Source organism: Musca vetustissima, unplaced genomic scaffold (genome assembly GCF_032173495.1).
Source record: "Musca vetustissima isolate MV318-11 ecotype Yass unplaced genomic scaffold, APGP_CSIRO_Mvet_v1 utg42822, whole genome shotgun sequence".
Taxonomy (NCBI): Eukaryota; Metazoa; Arthropoda; class Insecta; order Diptera; family Muscidae; genus Musca; species Musca vetustissima.
The window spans coordinates 53,223-70,884 of NW_026877692.1; the positions used below are offsets into that span (position 1 = coordinate 53,223).

The 17,662-nt window shown below is 35.8% G+C and overlaps 1 protein-coding gene across 1 annotated transcript in view; it reads left to right on the forward strand.

The window, feature by feature from the left end:
• LOC133322373 (protein vav) overlaps positions 1–17,662 on the forward strand; it is a gene marked incomplete at its 5' end in the record, with an annotated part of 37,547 nt that overhangs the window by 10,178 nt on the left and 9,707 nt on the right. The window lies entirely within an intron of this gene.

Sequence of the window (17,662 nt, forward strand, 5' to 3'; positions counted from 1 at the left end):
TTTTCGGTATTTTCGGGGTTTTGATCTATTTTTTCCACCGAATTGGCTGTAATTTAGTATTATGAGTTCTTAATAGGTACCGATTCTCTTCACAAAAAATTATCTATATAGGTTCATTATTTCGGATAGCCCCCATATAAGGGTACCCAGCAAAATTCGGTATTTTGGGGTTCTTGAGCGCGTTTTACAACCGAATTCACTGAAATTTGGTACATAGGTTTGTTATTGGGTACCAAATTTCCCCACTAAAAAATTTAAATATTGATCAATCTTTTCTGGTAGCCCCCATATAACGGTACCCCCAATTTTCAGTATTTTGTAAGATTTTGAGCGTATTTTTCAACTGAGTTGGCTTGAATTTAATACTTCAAGTTCTTATTGGGTAGAAAATCTCTCTACAAAAAATTGTAAATAAAGACCAACTTTTTCGAGTAGCCCTCATATAACGATACCCTCAAAATTTCGGTATTTTAGTGTTCTTGGGCTCGCAGTACTTTGTTATTTTGTAGTCGTATATGGTAACAAATCTCCCTACCAAAAATTAAAAATATACGCCCCCATTTAAGGGGTAGTCCCCATATAACCCCCTTTTTATATTAAAATTGTTATCTGATTTGTTCCGCGTTTTGAGTTTAATTCTAAGACTCTAATGTAATCATTTCACCTGCAAACGATATTGAGGTAAAAAAGTAGATCGTAAGGTTCGGTAATGAACTATAGCCCGCATTTAGACCTAGCCCCTGTGTGGAGGTTCCAGAAGGAGTGGACCGATATTCCCCATCTTCGAACTTGAACTAAGATTGAAAGAAATAATAAGATGGCCAAAGTTTGGATGAAATCTAAATTTTTTGAAACGAATTTGGTCCAAAGAAACATGCGGTCTAGAACCAATATTTCTATGAGCCACATTTTCACCGTGTTAAAGTTTATACACCTCATTAGACTTAAGTCTGAGGGTATAATTATCCATTAAAAATTTCTGAAATTTTTATTAAGGTTTACATAATCCCTTTTTAGAAATGTCGTTATAGGTCCACTTTTTGGTATGTTCCCTATATTTGCATTTCTAGTACCTGTCAGTACATCTATGGTGGAGGGTATCCAAAGTTCGGCCCGGCCGAACATAACGCTTTTTCACTTGTTTATATTAAAATAGTTATCTGATTTCTTCCGTGTGTTGTGGTTGTCCCCATATATGGGGATACTTTTGCTAGTTTTTTCCAATACCAAATATGCAATTGTAAGACGATTTAGCAATCTGTTGTAATCCTTCCGCCTTCTAACTATGATGAAATATTTCGACCAGCATTTAGGAATCTCCGCCATATAATGGTACATCCTGAAGGAAAGTAGTGAGATACATAACTAAAATATTGGATGTGAAATTGAGCTATATCGGTCATTAATTAGGCTTAGCCCCTCACATAATGATAACCCCAAATATTCGATAATCCCTAGCTATGTAATCAATATATGTCCTCCTTTAGACATAGCCTCATCTAACTCTGCACTCTAAATTGCAGTAGTTTGAAGATGTTATACACATTTTATACATTTATTTGAGGATAGTTCTCATATTGCGGTATCCCATATTAATTTTCCGTAATCTGTGAATTTTTGGGCGCGTTTTTCACCTCCAAATTAATACATTGGGTTCTGATCAGGTATCAAATCTTAATACCAAAAACAAAAAAATTAATATGGGTCAATTGCTTAGACTTCTCAAAATTCAATATTTTCGGGAAGATTTTTAACCGATTTTCAATTTTCAATATTGACCCCATTTGAAGGTAACCCCCATATAACTCTATGCTCCATTGTTTTGTAAGAATATTCTACAACATATCGGCCACAGTGGCGTATGAACTGTGTCAATACGTATACGCACTAAATGAAATTTCAGTAACCATTCGAAAACAATCTTGCGAATGCTGTGGTGTCGTATACGCTGTCATATTAAGTATACGTCATAGACAACAAACTGAAAACTCGTTGATGATGATACAACCACCCACCCATACCTCCATTCTCATTTAAATAAATTTTAAGATAATGAACCATTATCTTAAAATGTATTTTACTCCAAAAAATTATCACAAATGAAATTTTTATTTCTTTTTAATCGTCTAAAAATCCACTCAACACAATTGTCTACAATTTAGATACACGTTTCCACGACAGATCCGAAACGACCCGAGTCTTACTCGGCCAACGTCTGTCACCTCAGCCCATTATGTAAAAGCAATAGCGCTGCTACAACAGCAACAACAATTTAGATACATATAGACAACCCTACTCTAACACTATAAGGAAAATCTCATAAAAAATTCCGACATAAAAAAGCAAAGGATTTCTTTTTTTGTTATTTTTAATGGTTACACTTTTTTTGATATTTTAATAACGCTCACAATAAGGTGGAGTGTATATTAAATTTGTAGTTCCGTTTGCAACATCTCGAAATATCCACAGGAGATTCCAATAATTATATAAATTATTGACGAACATTTAAGGTAGAACTTTAAAATGTATGTAAATACCCCTCCTACTCCTTCTAGCGTGTTTGATACTGAAAGTGAGATATATTGCTGAACTATTTATACCCTACACAACTATGTTATCAGGGTATTATAGCTTTGTGCAGCCCCACCTTTAAGTATACCGATCGTCATATCTAGACTAACTGGGTAGATCGAGACATGTGTGTCCGTCCGTCCATTATAATTTGTAAACACGATACAGACCACATTTATGGACCAGTCTTTACGAAATTTTGCATGTAGGATGGGTTTTGGCCAATGGAGACCCCTATTGTTTTTGGTAAAGATCGGTTAATATTTAGGGGATGAAATGGACCAAATACTTAATTTTTGTCGTTTTTTCCGGTTTCTCCAGAGATCACAATTATGGCCGAATATCGTGAAATTTCACATGGAAAAGAGGATTGGGCCAAAGAATAAGTATGCCTGTTTTGATAAAGATCGGTCATTATTTAGCGGGTCAAATGTGCCCCGACTTTTGTGTGAAAAATTACAAAATTTGTATTCTATTTATTTACGTATTCAGATATTATTTAGTAACCGATTAACGTTAGAGGGCAGAAATAAAGCGCTGATAGATTTACAAAGAGGTTCTAGTTATATTCAAGGACAACGCCTATAATTTTCGGTGATAATCACATAAAAAATTTTGGATGAAGTGGACCGAAAACTTAATTTTTGTGTTTTTTCGAGTCGATCTATAGGTCACAAGCCGAACATCACAACACAACCCTCGGTGAACCCGAATCTCGATAAGCAATTAACAGGGCTGTAATGAATATTGGGAATATACGGAAAATAGGTCAGTGTAATGAAGAGGTGATGTTGATCTCTAACCGGTCAAGAGGGTGCATATAAAGCCCAGGCTTTCTGCGGAGTAAGAGTTCCGTGGTAGTTGTGTAGGGTATCGGCCCGTCCGACTAAACTGCTCCGCTCACTGGTTTTTCAATTGATTTGGCTGTTATTTTTGGTATTTTGGGTTCTCAGTTCGGAATAACCCCCCTATATCACAACACTTCTCAACTTTCGAAATTTTGGGATCGTTTTATAACCGAATTGGTTGTTATTTAGAGATTTCATTTTTATTCTTAAAAAAAAAAACTATTCATATATCGGTACCTTCCAAATATTCCATATTTTAGGGATGTTTAGGATATTTTTTTCAATCGAATTGGCTGTAATTTTGTATTTTGAACACTCATCAGGAGGAAACTAGTTCCATCAACCAAATATCAATATGGGTACATATAAGGGGACCTTTTGGGGAGTTTTGCAACATTCTTCACCCATAATGGTTTTAATTTAGTATTTTTTTTTTTTGGATACTCATTGTGTAGCAAATCTTCCTACCAAAAGTTATCGATTCGGGATCAATTTTTAGGGTGGCCCCCATATTACGGTACCCATATTATTTGTTATTTTGGGGACATTTTTGACCCAAAATGGATCTAATTTGACATTGGGTAGCAAATCTTATTACCGATAATTATAAATATTGGTCCAAGTTTGAGGGTAGCCCCCATATAGTGGTACCTCAAAAATTTCGTCATTTTGCAGAAATTGGACTCATTTTTCAATCGAATCGACTGTAATTTGGTATTTTGGGATACTCATTGGGAAGAAAATTTAATTACGAAAAATTATCGATTCGGATTAATTTTTGGGTATCTCCAAAATTTCAGTATTTTGGAGAGTTTTATCACGTTTATCACCGCACCAAAAATTATTCATATTTTTGGGTAGCCCTCATATAACGGTACCTCCCTATATTCGCTATTTTGGGGATTTCCAACCACATTTTCCAATCAAATTTGCTGTAATTTGGGTTCAGGGTAGCCCCCCTATAACGGTACCTCCTAATATTTGGCATTTTTGGGATTTTGGACACATTTTCCAACCAAATTCGCTGTAATTTGGTATTTGTGGTTCTCATTGCGTAACACATCTCCGCACCAATAATTATTAATATTGACCCAAGTTTCGGGGTAGCCCCCATATAACGGTTCCACCCAATATTCTGTATTTGGGGATTTTGGACACATTTTCCAACCGAATTCGCTGTAATTTGATATTATGTGTTCTCTAGTGTAACACATTTCCGCACCAAAAATTATTAATATTGACCGAAATTTCAGGGTAGCCCCCCTTATAAGTGTACCTCTCAATATTCGGTATTTTGGGGATTTTGGACATGTTTTCCAACCGAATTGGTTGTAATTGCGAATTTTGGGGTCATATTAAATAACACATATCGACACCAAAAATTATAAAAATTGACCCAAGTTTTAGGGTAGCTCCCATATAACGTTACCTCCCAAATTTCGATATATTCGATATTTTATGTCTCGTTATACCCTCTGCTTTATGGCTTATGAGGGTATATACACTATGATACGGTGAAAATGTGCCTCATCGAAATATTGGTAGTTTGGACCAAAAGAAAATTTGGAGTCGATTTAGCCATGTCCGTCGTCCGTGCGTTGTACGTCTGTCTGGCTGGCTGGTGCACACCAGCACGATAACTCTCGAAGGGAATAATCAATTTCATCCAAACTTTGCACATCTTAATATTTCTTCCAAACTTTGTTTAAGTTGCTACCTCCCCCCACAAAATGATCAAAATTGTGCTAAAAATTAATTTTATAATAACAAGCAAACGGACTATCCGATTTTAACGAAACAAGCCTAGGCCAAGTAGGAAGTGGGACACATTGGTCCACTCCTTCTGGTACTTCCCCCACAGAGGGTCAACATTTTCAATATTTATAAATCCAATATCAGACGAATGGAATGGCCGATTTGATCCAAACTTTGCAAAACCTGTTATCTTTACTAAGTTTAGATCAACTTTGAGAATGGGACCCATTGGTCTGCTCCTTCTGGTATCTCCCACACAAATGGTCAACATCCTCCGCAAACCATAGAGTGAGGGTACATATCTGTCCGCAACACCGACTGAGACTTTTTTACTTGTTTTTTTTAACTTAATGGGCAGAATTTTATCATTTTATTGGGTAGCAAATCTTAATACCAAAGGTATCATTTTGTGTCCATATTTTCTTTAACTGCAGTCCAACATTTTTCGGAATCTTTTGATAATATTAGCTGTATTGTAATATTTTAGACTCTTATTGGAAGGAAAATCTTCCTAGGCAGGACCATGTTCCAACCTAAATGTTTGATATTTCGTTTTCTCCAACGGAGGTTCAAAAAGTTCCGTCCGCCTAACTTGACAACGTTTTTACGTATTCAACCAGCATATGGACCACAGTGGCGTATGAGCGTTGCCAATACGTATACGTATAGTTGTAATTTTTTATTTTTGTGTGTATACCTATTACCACAGTTCATACGCCACTGTGGTCCGAAATATCGAATAATTCGAAATAACACTACTTATTGGAGAATCTCCCTCTATATTCTTTAGGCGATCTCTCTGACAAACAATTTAAAGCGTTCTAAACGTAATGACAAATTTAATATACTCTCCACTTTATTATCGCAATAATATCATTGCGACTGCGACTAGGCCCAATCAAATTATCCTTTGCCAACTATACTATTATAGGGTGTGGAGCAGAAAAATTATGTTCATTTAAATAAATTCATTCACAAAGGATTTTCATTCTTTCCTTTACTACTTCGTCGTCGTATTTAATCTGTTAACATTTATTTCTGCCGTGCATTGGGGACCTCCTCCCCCGCATCAAACTTCATCTCAACCAAACCCATGTTCATAATGGCTGGTTGGACCAATACAGAAATGACTTTGATAACCGCCAAGCAACTTTTAATAGCAACGAGATCCCTTTTAGCCTACTCCAGCTATACGTGCCTTGTAATGCAGCACATTTGTTGTTTTTTTTTTTGCACAACAACAACAACAGCAACAATGTGGGGTTAATCAAATAAAACATTTAATAAAAACAAAGTGTGGTTATGTTTGTTGTTTTTTTTTCGTCTTCTTATTTCTTCCTCCCTTCCTGTTTCTATACATTTAACCTTTTTGGCTGACTGAATTGCTGGCTGGATTGGTGGCTGGGCGGCAGGATGTCTGTCATAGAACGGTTATCCTAAGAAACTGTTAAATTAAGTTTTTTTCTTTTTTGTTTATTTTTTTCTCTCGCTCTGTTTATATTCGCTTTGCGGCATTTCTCTGTTAAATCGTCTGTATTAAGTGTGGCAAATGGTTTGATGTTGTTGTTGTAGACGCCTTTGACTATTCAGGAAAATGAAAAACCCTCATACACATTATTTAACGTCATTAACTATTAAGAAGCCAAAAACAATCCAGGGATGTAGGAGGGTGGGTGTGGTGTCTCTTAGCACACCATTAACAAATGTAGAAGTTGGGAAATTAAAACAAAAAATCGTTACTTATTTCGGAACTTTTTATAATCTCCACGTTGATTTAAAATCTTTTAAATCATTATAAAGAAAATTTTTATTCAGAAGGATATGCCGATGTGCCAATTTATAGCCACTTCAATGAGAAAAGAAACTCATTTATCTTCCAACTTCATGACAAATTAAAGCCATTACAAAATGCGGCTACATTCTCAAACTGGGGTTAATGTCAAACATGAACCTATATTGATCACATTCTGCATAGCTGTATATCTCCCTACAGCCACGTCGGTTAGAAAATTCGTCTAAAATCTTAATTGTCAATTGTTTAGACTTCTAAAAATTCGATATTTTGGTGCAGATTTTCAATTGGCTGTAAATTTCAATACTGATCCAATTTGAAGGTAGCCAACATATAACAGTAAGTCCCATTATTTTTTAAGAATGTTCTACAACACATCGACAACGGTGGCGTATGAACTGTGACAATACGTATACGCACTAAACAGAATTTCAGTAACCATTCTAAAACAATCTTTCGTATGCTTTGTGCTTAAGAATTTTCTGCAACACATTGACCACAGTGGCGTATGGACTGTGACAATACGTATACGCACTAAACGGAATTTCAGTAACCATTCTAAAACAATCTTTCAAATGCTTTGGTGTCGTATGCGGTACCACATTAAGCATACGTCTTGTAGGACAAACTGAAAACTCGTTGATGTTGATTCTCGCGCCCCATCCTCCATTCTCATTGAAATGGTTCATTATCATAAAACATGAAGCTATATTGATTATTTTCTGCATCGATGTATGTATATATTCCGCCAAGAACCTTTTACACCAAATGACAACCACTTCGGTGGGAAAATGCGTTTAAACCTTCAAAGTATCGAAAATATCGAACGTTGCCAAAAATGTTAACAAACATTGATAATATTTTGGTAGACATATTTGTCATCCCATGTGAACCGGAAAATCTGATTAGAGCCAATTCGATGGTAAGAAGTGTGCACAAATGTAGATAACCGCTTTAGGATGGGGGCTACCCCCAAATATGGCCTAATATTTTTTAATAAGAAGATATTCTATACAATGACAAATACAAAATATCAAATTGCAGACAATTCGGCTGAAAAACGTGCTCAGGCTCCCAAAATATCGAAATTTGGAAGGTTCCGCTATATAGAGGCTTACCGGAAGCTTGGATAAATATTAATAATTTTTAGTAGGGAGATTTTCTACCCAATGACAATCCAAAATACTAAATTACAGCCAATTTGGTGGAAAAAAATGTACCCAAACTCCCCATTATATTAAAAAGGTATCGTTATATGGCACTACGTCGAAACATGGACCAATGTTAATAATTTTTGGTAGGAGGATTTGACACCCAATGAGAACCAAATATATTAAATAAGAGCCAAATCGATGGAAAAGAACGAGTCCAAAATTCCCAAAATATCAAAATTCGAAAGGATCCGTTATATTGGGACTACATCGAAACTTAAGTTAATATTGTTAAGTTTTAGTAGGCAGATTTTCTACCCAATGAGAATCTAAAATACTAAATTACAGCCAATTTGGTGAAAAAATGTACCCAAACTCCTCAAAATATCGAAATGTGGCAAGTTCCGTTATGTGGGTGCTACCCTAAATAGTGGCCCTATATTTATAATTTTTTGTAAGAATTTTTTATAACCAATGAATATTAAAAATATCAATCTACAGCTGATTAGGTTGAAAAATGTGCTCCAATCCTGCCAAAAAAACCGAATATTTGGGGGATGCCGCTCTATCGGCTACCTAGACCAATATTGCTAATTTTTGTTAATAAGATTTCCTACCCAATGAGTATCCAAAATATCAAATTACAGACAATTCGGTTGAAAATTGTGCCCAAAACTCTAAAATATCGAAAATTCGGAGGTTCCGGGTAGTCCTTACCCCGAAACATGGACAAATATTGCCAATTTTAGGTGGAGAGATTTTCTAGCCAATGAGTATCCAAAATACTAAATTACAGCCAACTTGGGGGGAAATGTACCTAAAGTCCCTATAATATCGAAATTTGGGAGCTATCGCTATATGGGGACTACTCCGAAACATGGACCAATGTTGATAATAATGTTTGGTAGGAAGATTTGTCACCCAATGAGAACCATATATATTAAATTAGAGCCAAATCGGTGGAAAAGAACGATTCCAAAATATCGAAATTTGAAAGGTTCCGTTATATGCGGATAACCTTGAAACTTAAGTTAATATTTTTAAGTTTTAGTGGGAAGATTTTCTAGCCCATGAAAATCCAAAATACAAAATTAGATCAAATTTGGTGGAAAAATGTGCCAAAACCCCCCGAAATATCGAAATTTCGGAGCCCAAAACCCTAAAATATCAAAAATTCGGAGGTTCCGTTATATGGGGGCTACACTAAATAGCGTTCCCATATTTATAATTTTTGGTAGGAGTATTTTATGTCCAATAACTATCCAAAATACAAATCTATAGCAAATTTGGTTGATAAACATACTCAAACTCCTCAAAATATCGAATTTTAGGAGGTACCGTTACATGAGGTCCAAAATTCCCAAAATATCAAAATTCAAAAGAATCCGCTATATTGGGACTACCTCGAAACTGAAGTTAATATTCGTAAGTTTTAGTAGGAAGATTTCCTACCCACTGAGAATGCAAAATACTAAATTACAGTCAATTTGATTGGAAAAATGTACCCAAACTTCCCACAATATCGAAATTTAGGAGGTTCCGTTATATGCGGGGTCATCCTAAATAGATGAGCCATATTTATAATTTTTGGTAGGAGTATTTTATGTCCAATAACTATCCAAAATACAAATCAATAGCAAATTTGGTTGTTAAACATACTCAAACTCCTCAAAATATCGAATTTTAGGAGGTACCGTTACATGAGGACTACCCGAAAACTTGGACCAATATTAATACTTTTTGGTAAGAATATTTTTTATCCCATGAGAATCCGAAATACTAAATACAATCAATTTGGTGGAAAAATGTACCCAAACCTCTGAAATATCGAAGTTTGAATGGGTTCCGTTATATGGAGACCATCCTAAAGAGTGGGCCAATATTTATATTTTTTCGTAGGAGATTGTGTTAACCAATAAGAACCTGAAAATACCATATTATAGCCAATTTGGTTGAGTAACGCACTCAAACTCCTATCGAATTTTGGGAGGTACCGTTATATGGGGACTACCCTGATACTTGAACCAAAATTTGAAATTTTTTGTTGGAAGATGATTTAGCCAATCCGAACTCAAAATATCAAATTATAGCCAGTTCGGTGGAAAAAGTAGCCACAATATCATGTATTTGGAGTTATCTTTATATGAGGGCTATATCAAAATGTGGACCGATATTTTCCATTTCCAATACCAAACATCGTAGCAACAGTAGAAATGTATGTACCAAATTTCAATGTTCTACCTTGAATATTACATGCTCTACTATCTTCATTTCAACAGACGGAAAGGTGGATAGACAAACATACCTCGACATATAACAGGGTTCTGATGACTAATGACCCCATAGGGTCTCCGATGCATATTTCAAAATTTTGCAAACAGAATGACAAATTTTAATATACACTTCATATTATGATGGAGGGTATAAAAGTAATCTCTCAGAGGTGTCAGAAGCATTTCTACAAACCGCGAAGGCGAGTGCCAATGGCACCAAAACAGGGCCTGCGAAATCCAAACGAACGGAAATGTCTCAGGATTTACGCTAATCTCAGGATTACACTACCTTAGGCACTCTCTGTCGAGGAGATCTGTATATATACCTTGATTCGTCCAGGGTTTCGATTCGAATTTACTTACAATGGCTGCAGCAGCCACATATATTCCGATGGAAGTTGAGAAGGCTTTGCTGTGCCTGCACCCCATTCTGAATACGCATTCTGCACATTGTCGAATCGAATTGGAACGACTACTTCGATTACGCTACCTGAGGCACTCTCTGTCGAGATCTCTATATATACCTTGATTCGTCCAGAGTTTCGATTCGAAGTTACTTACAATGGCTGCAGCAGCCACATATATTCCGATGGAAGTTGAGAAGGCTTTGCTGTGCCTGCACCCCATTCTGGATAGGCATTCTGCACATTGTAATCAATCCGTTCCCGAATCGAATTGGAACGACTACACCATTCTGAACGTAATTAACCCAAAACTATTCTGGTTGACAATATTTAGCTGCGATCGGTAAGTAGGGAGTGAGCTCCGATAACTGCCTTCGGTCTGTGTTTATTTAACACGTCGGCAACTGCAACCGGGTAAATCACTTATGCACAAAATTCGACGATGGCGTTGATGTTTAACAACCCGTATTCTCCTTTTCTCTTTTCGTCAATCGTTTTTGATGGTCATGAACTCTCAGTTACGCTCTGACACACACTTTCTCTCAATTTAATTCTTTTCAACACTAGTGTAAATGCTATTCAGATCTGCTCGATAAGCATCTTGTTCTTCGACCTATCTAGTCCAAGTCACGCAGATCCTTACTGACAAGCCTGGGTGGGGGAGTTGCTTATATGTATTTTCTCATATCAGCTTTACTTTTGCCTGCAGCCAATAATCACTTTTTTCAAAATGAAAAATTTTCATACAGTTGCTTTAACAAATTTTGCGTTTTCTTTTTTATTTTTTTTTTAAATTATCTAAAATAACTTTTCTTCTTCATCTTCTATTCGATAGTGTTTTGTAAAAAAAATAAAATAAAGCCTTTTCGTTAAATTTCATATTTTTCTCATAACAAAATATCTAAATCAGATCATTAATAATATTTGTTTTTTCTTTTGTTTTGTTGTTTTCCTTTTTTTTGGTCTTCAGTTCATTTCAAATTAATTTGTATTGGACGTGTTGTTGTTGGATCTATCATTTGTATCATTATTCCCAGTCACATTATTTTCCTCATCAGCATCAGCATCGCCATCATTGTCCTCGGATTCACTGCTTAGCATTTGGCCTATACCCGTTGCCATTGAGGCTACCGTGTCCATTAATGGTTTAACATCCACACTGGGATATTCCGTTTTAACAACTTGACCCACAACATTTAACAAGGCATCAAAACGTTTCTCTAGGCGACGATTAAAACGGCGTTTGTGACGATAGTATTTATCACGTTCGCTCAGTTTATTGTTGGTGGTGGTGTTGTTGTTGCTGCTGTTACTGCCATAGTTAGTATTGTGACTGTTATCGTTGGCCATTGCCGCCATTTGTGGCATTAGCAATGATGAAGTTGATGTTGGTTGATTTTGGTGTTGTTGCAGTTGCGAATTATATCTCTCTGTACTAGTTGATGGCATTTCGGACATGGAAAAATGTTCCTGTTTGATAATTGTACTGGTGGCAGCCTGATGGCTATGTGATATATTTTCAGCCTTAATTTCAAAGGTACGAGCATTTTCGGTGTGTAATTCAATATTTTCCATAACCGATGGTAGGGAACTACTATCCATTGACGAGGTGTGTTGTACATATTCAGTGCCCATTGACTCTTCACTGGTATCCATGAAATAGTGCAATTGTCTGTCTTCGATGGGGAATTTCCGCAAAAGACTATTGGCGCCAACAACTGCTGCAGATCGTTTTGAATAGAAATCATGATCTGTATTACGGCCACAATTTTTATTATCCTTGATGTCAACAACACCATCACCACCTCCAATCACTTCAAATTCTTCATTTGTATCGCTGCTAAACAATTGAATAGCCTCAACAGCGTTGGCTGGAACTACTGTGCCAGCAGCAGCAGACGCAGCAACTTGTAACAAAATGGTGGTATTATTTGGTATATTCTCCTTGGCACAGTCATTTTTGAATTTCATTAAGGCCGCAGATGATGATGATGAGGATGTCGACCCCCCTATATCTCGTGCCAAGGCCAATGGTTTTATATCCTCATGATGATGGTGGTGGCTGTGGTGGTGTTGAAGGTCGTCATGTGACCCTATTGTTGATGATGGATAAGCAATTACTGTTGCCATTCCATCTCCACTACCACCGCCTTCATCTTCCACGTGACCAACACCAAGATTTTTTGTTGCAATGGCTTCATTATTATCATCTCTATTGTTGTTGTTGCTGCTATTACCGGCATTGGCAATTTTCTGTGTCACCGCATACGAATGCAAATTTGTAGTTTTGCGTGTCATAAACGCGTGTATAGCTTCAAAGAATTCCCATTCCTGATTAATGCGTTGAATCATTTCAGCATGAATTGCTTTATTTGTGGCCAAGCCATCCAGACGAGTTTGCTAAAAAGAAAATTGGAAATTTAATTAGAATAGATTACAACAACAAGTGTTTAATATAAAGAAGTCTATATTTTTTCCAAAGAAATTATTATGAATGGTAATTATTCGGAGAATAATATTTGAAAGCCAAAATCAAATGTTTTCTTTTTGTTGTATAATAAATCCAGTAACTTTTTTGGTTAAGAAGATTTTCAATAATAATTTTTTTCTCAAAAAGAAAAAAAATCAATTCTATCGAATTTCAAACATTCCCTGTAAATGTTTATTTTATTTAAAAGGATTTTAGCACAATCATCTTAATTTTTTTTATTTTTAAATGCTGTGCTAAAGAAATTTCAGATTTGTTTTTCTTTTATTATATTCCAAGTAAATTCTTTACACAAAAAGGACTGAGGAGGTTAAAACCATTTTGTTGTTGTCCACTTAAACAAATAATGCAATTTAACATTTACTAAAATAAAATAAAATCAGTAAGGAAAGTACTAAAGGTCGGACTGGGCCAACTATATGATACCCTCAAAGATACGAAAATCCCCACAAATAAAAATACAGAAAAAACACAAAATTTCTGTAAATACACTTGTCATGAGCGAACAAATATATAAAAGATGTTGTTAGAAATACTTCAACGTACAAAACATTCAATTATAGTAGCTTCAGCACATTGTACGAAATTGTGTGCCGGTCGGCCAAACTTTGGGTCTTCAGTGCAAAATTTACATTAAATCGGACGAAAATATATATGGGAGCTAAATCTAAATCGGAAGCGATTTTCACGAAACTTAACACACATCATTCAGGGCCTAATTCAGTACCCTGCCTAATTTCGTGCAAATAGAAAGATATGTAGGGACTTTGGTGCCTCATTTACCTTAAATTGGACGAAAATATATATGGGTGCTAGATATTAATCTGACCCGATTTTCACAAAATTTGGCACACGTCATTCTAGACTCAATTGAGTATACCATGCAAAATTTCGCGCATTCACATAAAATCATATAATTCAGTACACTATGCCAAATTTCGTGCAAATCGAAAGATATGTAAGGACTTTGGTACCCCATTTATATCTATATCTAAATCTGAACTGATCTTCTTGAAACTTGACACACATCATTCTAGACTCAATTCAGTATACTACGCAAAATTTCGTGCAAATCGAATGATATATAGGGGCTTTGGTGCACCATTTTCATAAAATCGGACAAAACTATATATGGGAGCTATATCTAAATCTGAACCGATTTTCTCGAACCTTAGCACACATCATTCTGCACCTAATTCAGAACTTTATGCCAAATTTCATGCAAATCGAAAGATATATAGGGACTTTGGTGCCCCATTTTCCTTAAATCGGACGAAAGTATATACGGGAGCTATATCTAAATCTGAACCGATTTTCTTCAATTTCCATTGGGTTCGTAATTGGCCAAATAAGTGAGCTGTGCCAAATTTCATCCAAATCGGATAATAAATGACCTGTACTTTGTTTACAATTTAACATCTACAGACGGACAGACATGCATAAATCGACTCAGAAAGTGATTCTCTGCATATTCTCAAAAGGAACAATGTGTCTATCTCGTTTCCTTTTGCCTGTTACAAATATATGCACAGAGACATAATACCCTGTACCACAGTGTGGTGAACGGTATAAAAAGAATCAATGCTTATTGGTCCCAAAATCCTACAAAAATCCGCGCATGTAAATAATAAAACTTCCTTTAATAAAATCGTTTAGAATTCCAAACTTAAACAGATGATCATTAAAAAATATTGAAATATCCACTCATGCAGCTCTGTTGGTCCCTAAAAAATGATTTTAAAAATTTCGCTTAAGTTGTCAATAGACCAATAGTTTTAAATCCATGCTTATAGCTCAGTTATCCCCTCAGAAAAGATTTTTTTAAATAAAATTTAGTTTTTAGTTCAGATAGTCCCCTAGAAAAAATGCTTAAGACATCCATGCTTGTAGTTCAGATTGCCTCTCAGAAAAATTCTTTAAAAAAATTTAAGATAGAACCTTAGAAAATTTCTTTTAAAAAACCATACCCTTAGTTCAAACAAGACCATAGAAAAATTCTAAAAAATAAATGTTTATAGTTCTCCGATAGCCCTTTAAAAATCCGCGCTTATGGTCCTTACGAAAAATCTTGAAATTCACGTCTACAGGTGACATTCTACGTTTATTATATGTGGTACCATAGTTGGGGAGTGAGCTCCGAGAACTATTAAATCACTGATGCACAAAATATTACCACAGCGTTTATGGTTAAACAACCCATATTCTCTTTGTTATTTGTGGTTTGAAATTCACGACTACAAGTGTCATTCTACGCTTATTATATATTATACGCCACTTTGTGAGCTCCTATTGCATATAAAATAGGTGCTCACAATAATCACATTGAAACCATTAATACACCAATGACGTGGAAACTTTGGTTTATAAATTATATGAAATCAGACGGAATTATATGTGAGAGCAAAATCTATAACTTAAGGGACCCCTCTCTCATCTGTCTGGTTCTAGTTCCGCTGTATCCAAAATCAGGATGGTTTCATAGGGAATTTGGAGACATGTGAGTCGACTTAATGAGGCTGTTGAAAAGTTGCAACATGTAGTGTGGCTCCAGTATACATGCGGCGGATGTGTAAGGTATCGAGACATCAATTCGAAACAAATTGAGTTGGTTGCGCCACGTAGTACGTTGCTGGTGCTAAGAAAACTCAGGTGTCAGCAAAACCAACTATCCCCCCTTTTTGGGGATAGTTTGTAATCGGAATCTGCTCTCCATCGGCCATTATATTTAGCGAAAGCTTCGTTTCAGCCCCTTAAAGTGTTTGACCCTGGAGGATATTTTCATATTGCTCAGAACAATTATCATCTCACATATGCCATCAATAATAGGACCCGACGTTAAGATCGTACAAAAACAACAATAAATAAGTTGTTTAAGAGACGGCTCTGTTAAGCAGACATTGTAAAACTACAGACGAGTTATACAAATCCATTGGTTTTCCACAATTCTGATGAATTTCATCGGGCAAGAACTCATAATGCACCACCGGAATTGCAGTCGAAGAAAGCAGTGATCAAAACCTTCAGATTTGACCGAACTTTATGTGTCATTTTCGGTCTCTTCTGGACGTTTCCAAACTCAAAAATTTAACTTGAACCTGACTTGAAAGCCTGAGATTTAAACCCTGGTTCGGCATGGCATCTCTCAGGCACCATAGCGTTCAAAGCACAATATGCAGTTTTATACCATGGAAGAAGAATATTGTAAGTTGTATGAATGAAAAGTCTGTCACTACAAGAAAAATCTGCTCAGAGAAGGGATGTTCTGGTGTGATGACAAATGTTTAACTTTGATACGTTTGAATTTAATTTGTCGATATAAATACAACATATCAAGTATCGACCTTTGTAAATCCCATGAGTCGCTTAATCAACGGTGAAATAGGTCACATAATGGTGGGAATGTAGTATGTCTCTAGTACCATCCGACTATACTGCTCCACTGCAATATTTTAGAATTATCCTACCGAATTTGGGTCAAAATAACAACACGATAACAACGATGTTCTTTTGCCGGTCACCACCATCCACCCCCTCCATATATATTTCATCGTTATCATGTTATCAACAGTTGTCTGTGTGGTGTTCACAAAAACTGATTTCAAATAAGAAAACATATTTACCTTATACTGCTTATATCTGGTTAGCATGTTCGACCATTGTTTACGAACAAAAAACACATTGAAATCATCCAATTTAGCAACACTTAAAACTTTTCTGCATTAAAAAAAAAAATAAATGGAAACATTATTTTCAAACTAAAAACACCTCAAGGAAAACAACGTGTTCGACTTACTTCCAAGGCACTACACTGTTGCTGGGTTTGTTATTAAACCACGAATCATAATTGATGCGGGCCTCAACCAATTTACGTTTTTGTTCAATTGTCCCTGGAAAAGGAGTGGAAAATAGGGTTTTATTTTTCTTCTTCTTTTATGTTTCATTTCTACTTACATTTCTTGGAGGCTCTACGCTTGGCATAGGAATGCAATTCCATATTATTTTCCCTTCCAAATGTTGTTGCAGTTTCTTATTATGTTCTAATGCAGGCCGTGCTGGGGATTCTTTTGCTCGTTCTTGTTTGGTTTTTATTCGCTTAGACAGACATTATCAATAGTTGTTGTTGTGGTGGATTTTGTTTGTTTTTTTGTTAATATATGTATGGATTTGTTTATTTTGTACTTTTAATATTGTTTTTTATTGATGGTGGAGAACAGCAGCGATTTTATTCCGTCGTCATCATTAATGCCTGTTGTCTGCTAACAGCGACAAATGGAATTGTGTGTTCTCATCATGCCTTTATCACATTTTTTCATTTTGAGGTTAATTTTTGTTCTTCAATTCAATTGAGTGCTTGCGTGTGCAAGTGTGTGCGTGTGTGTG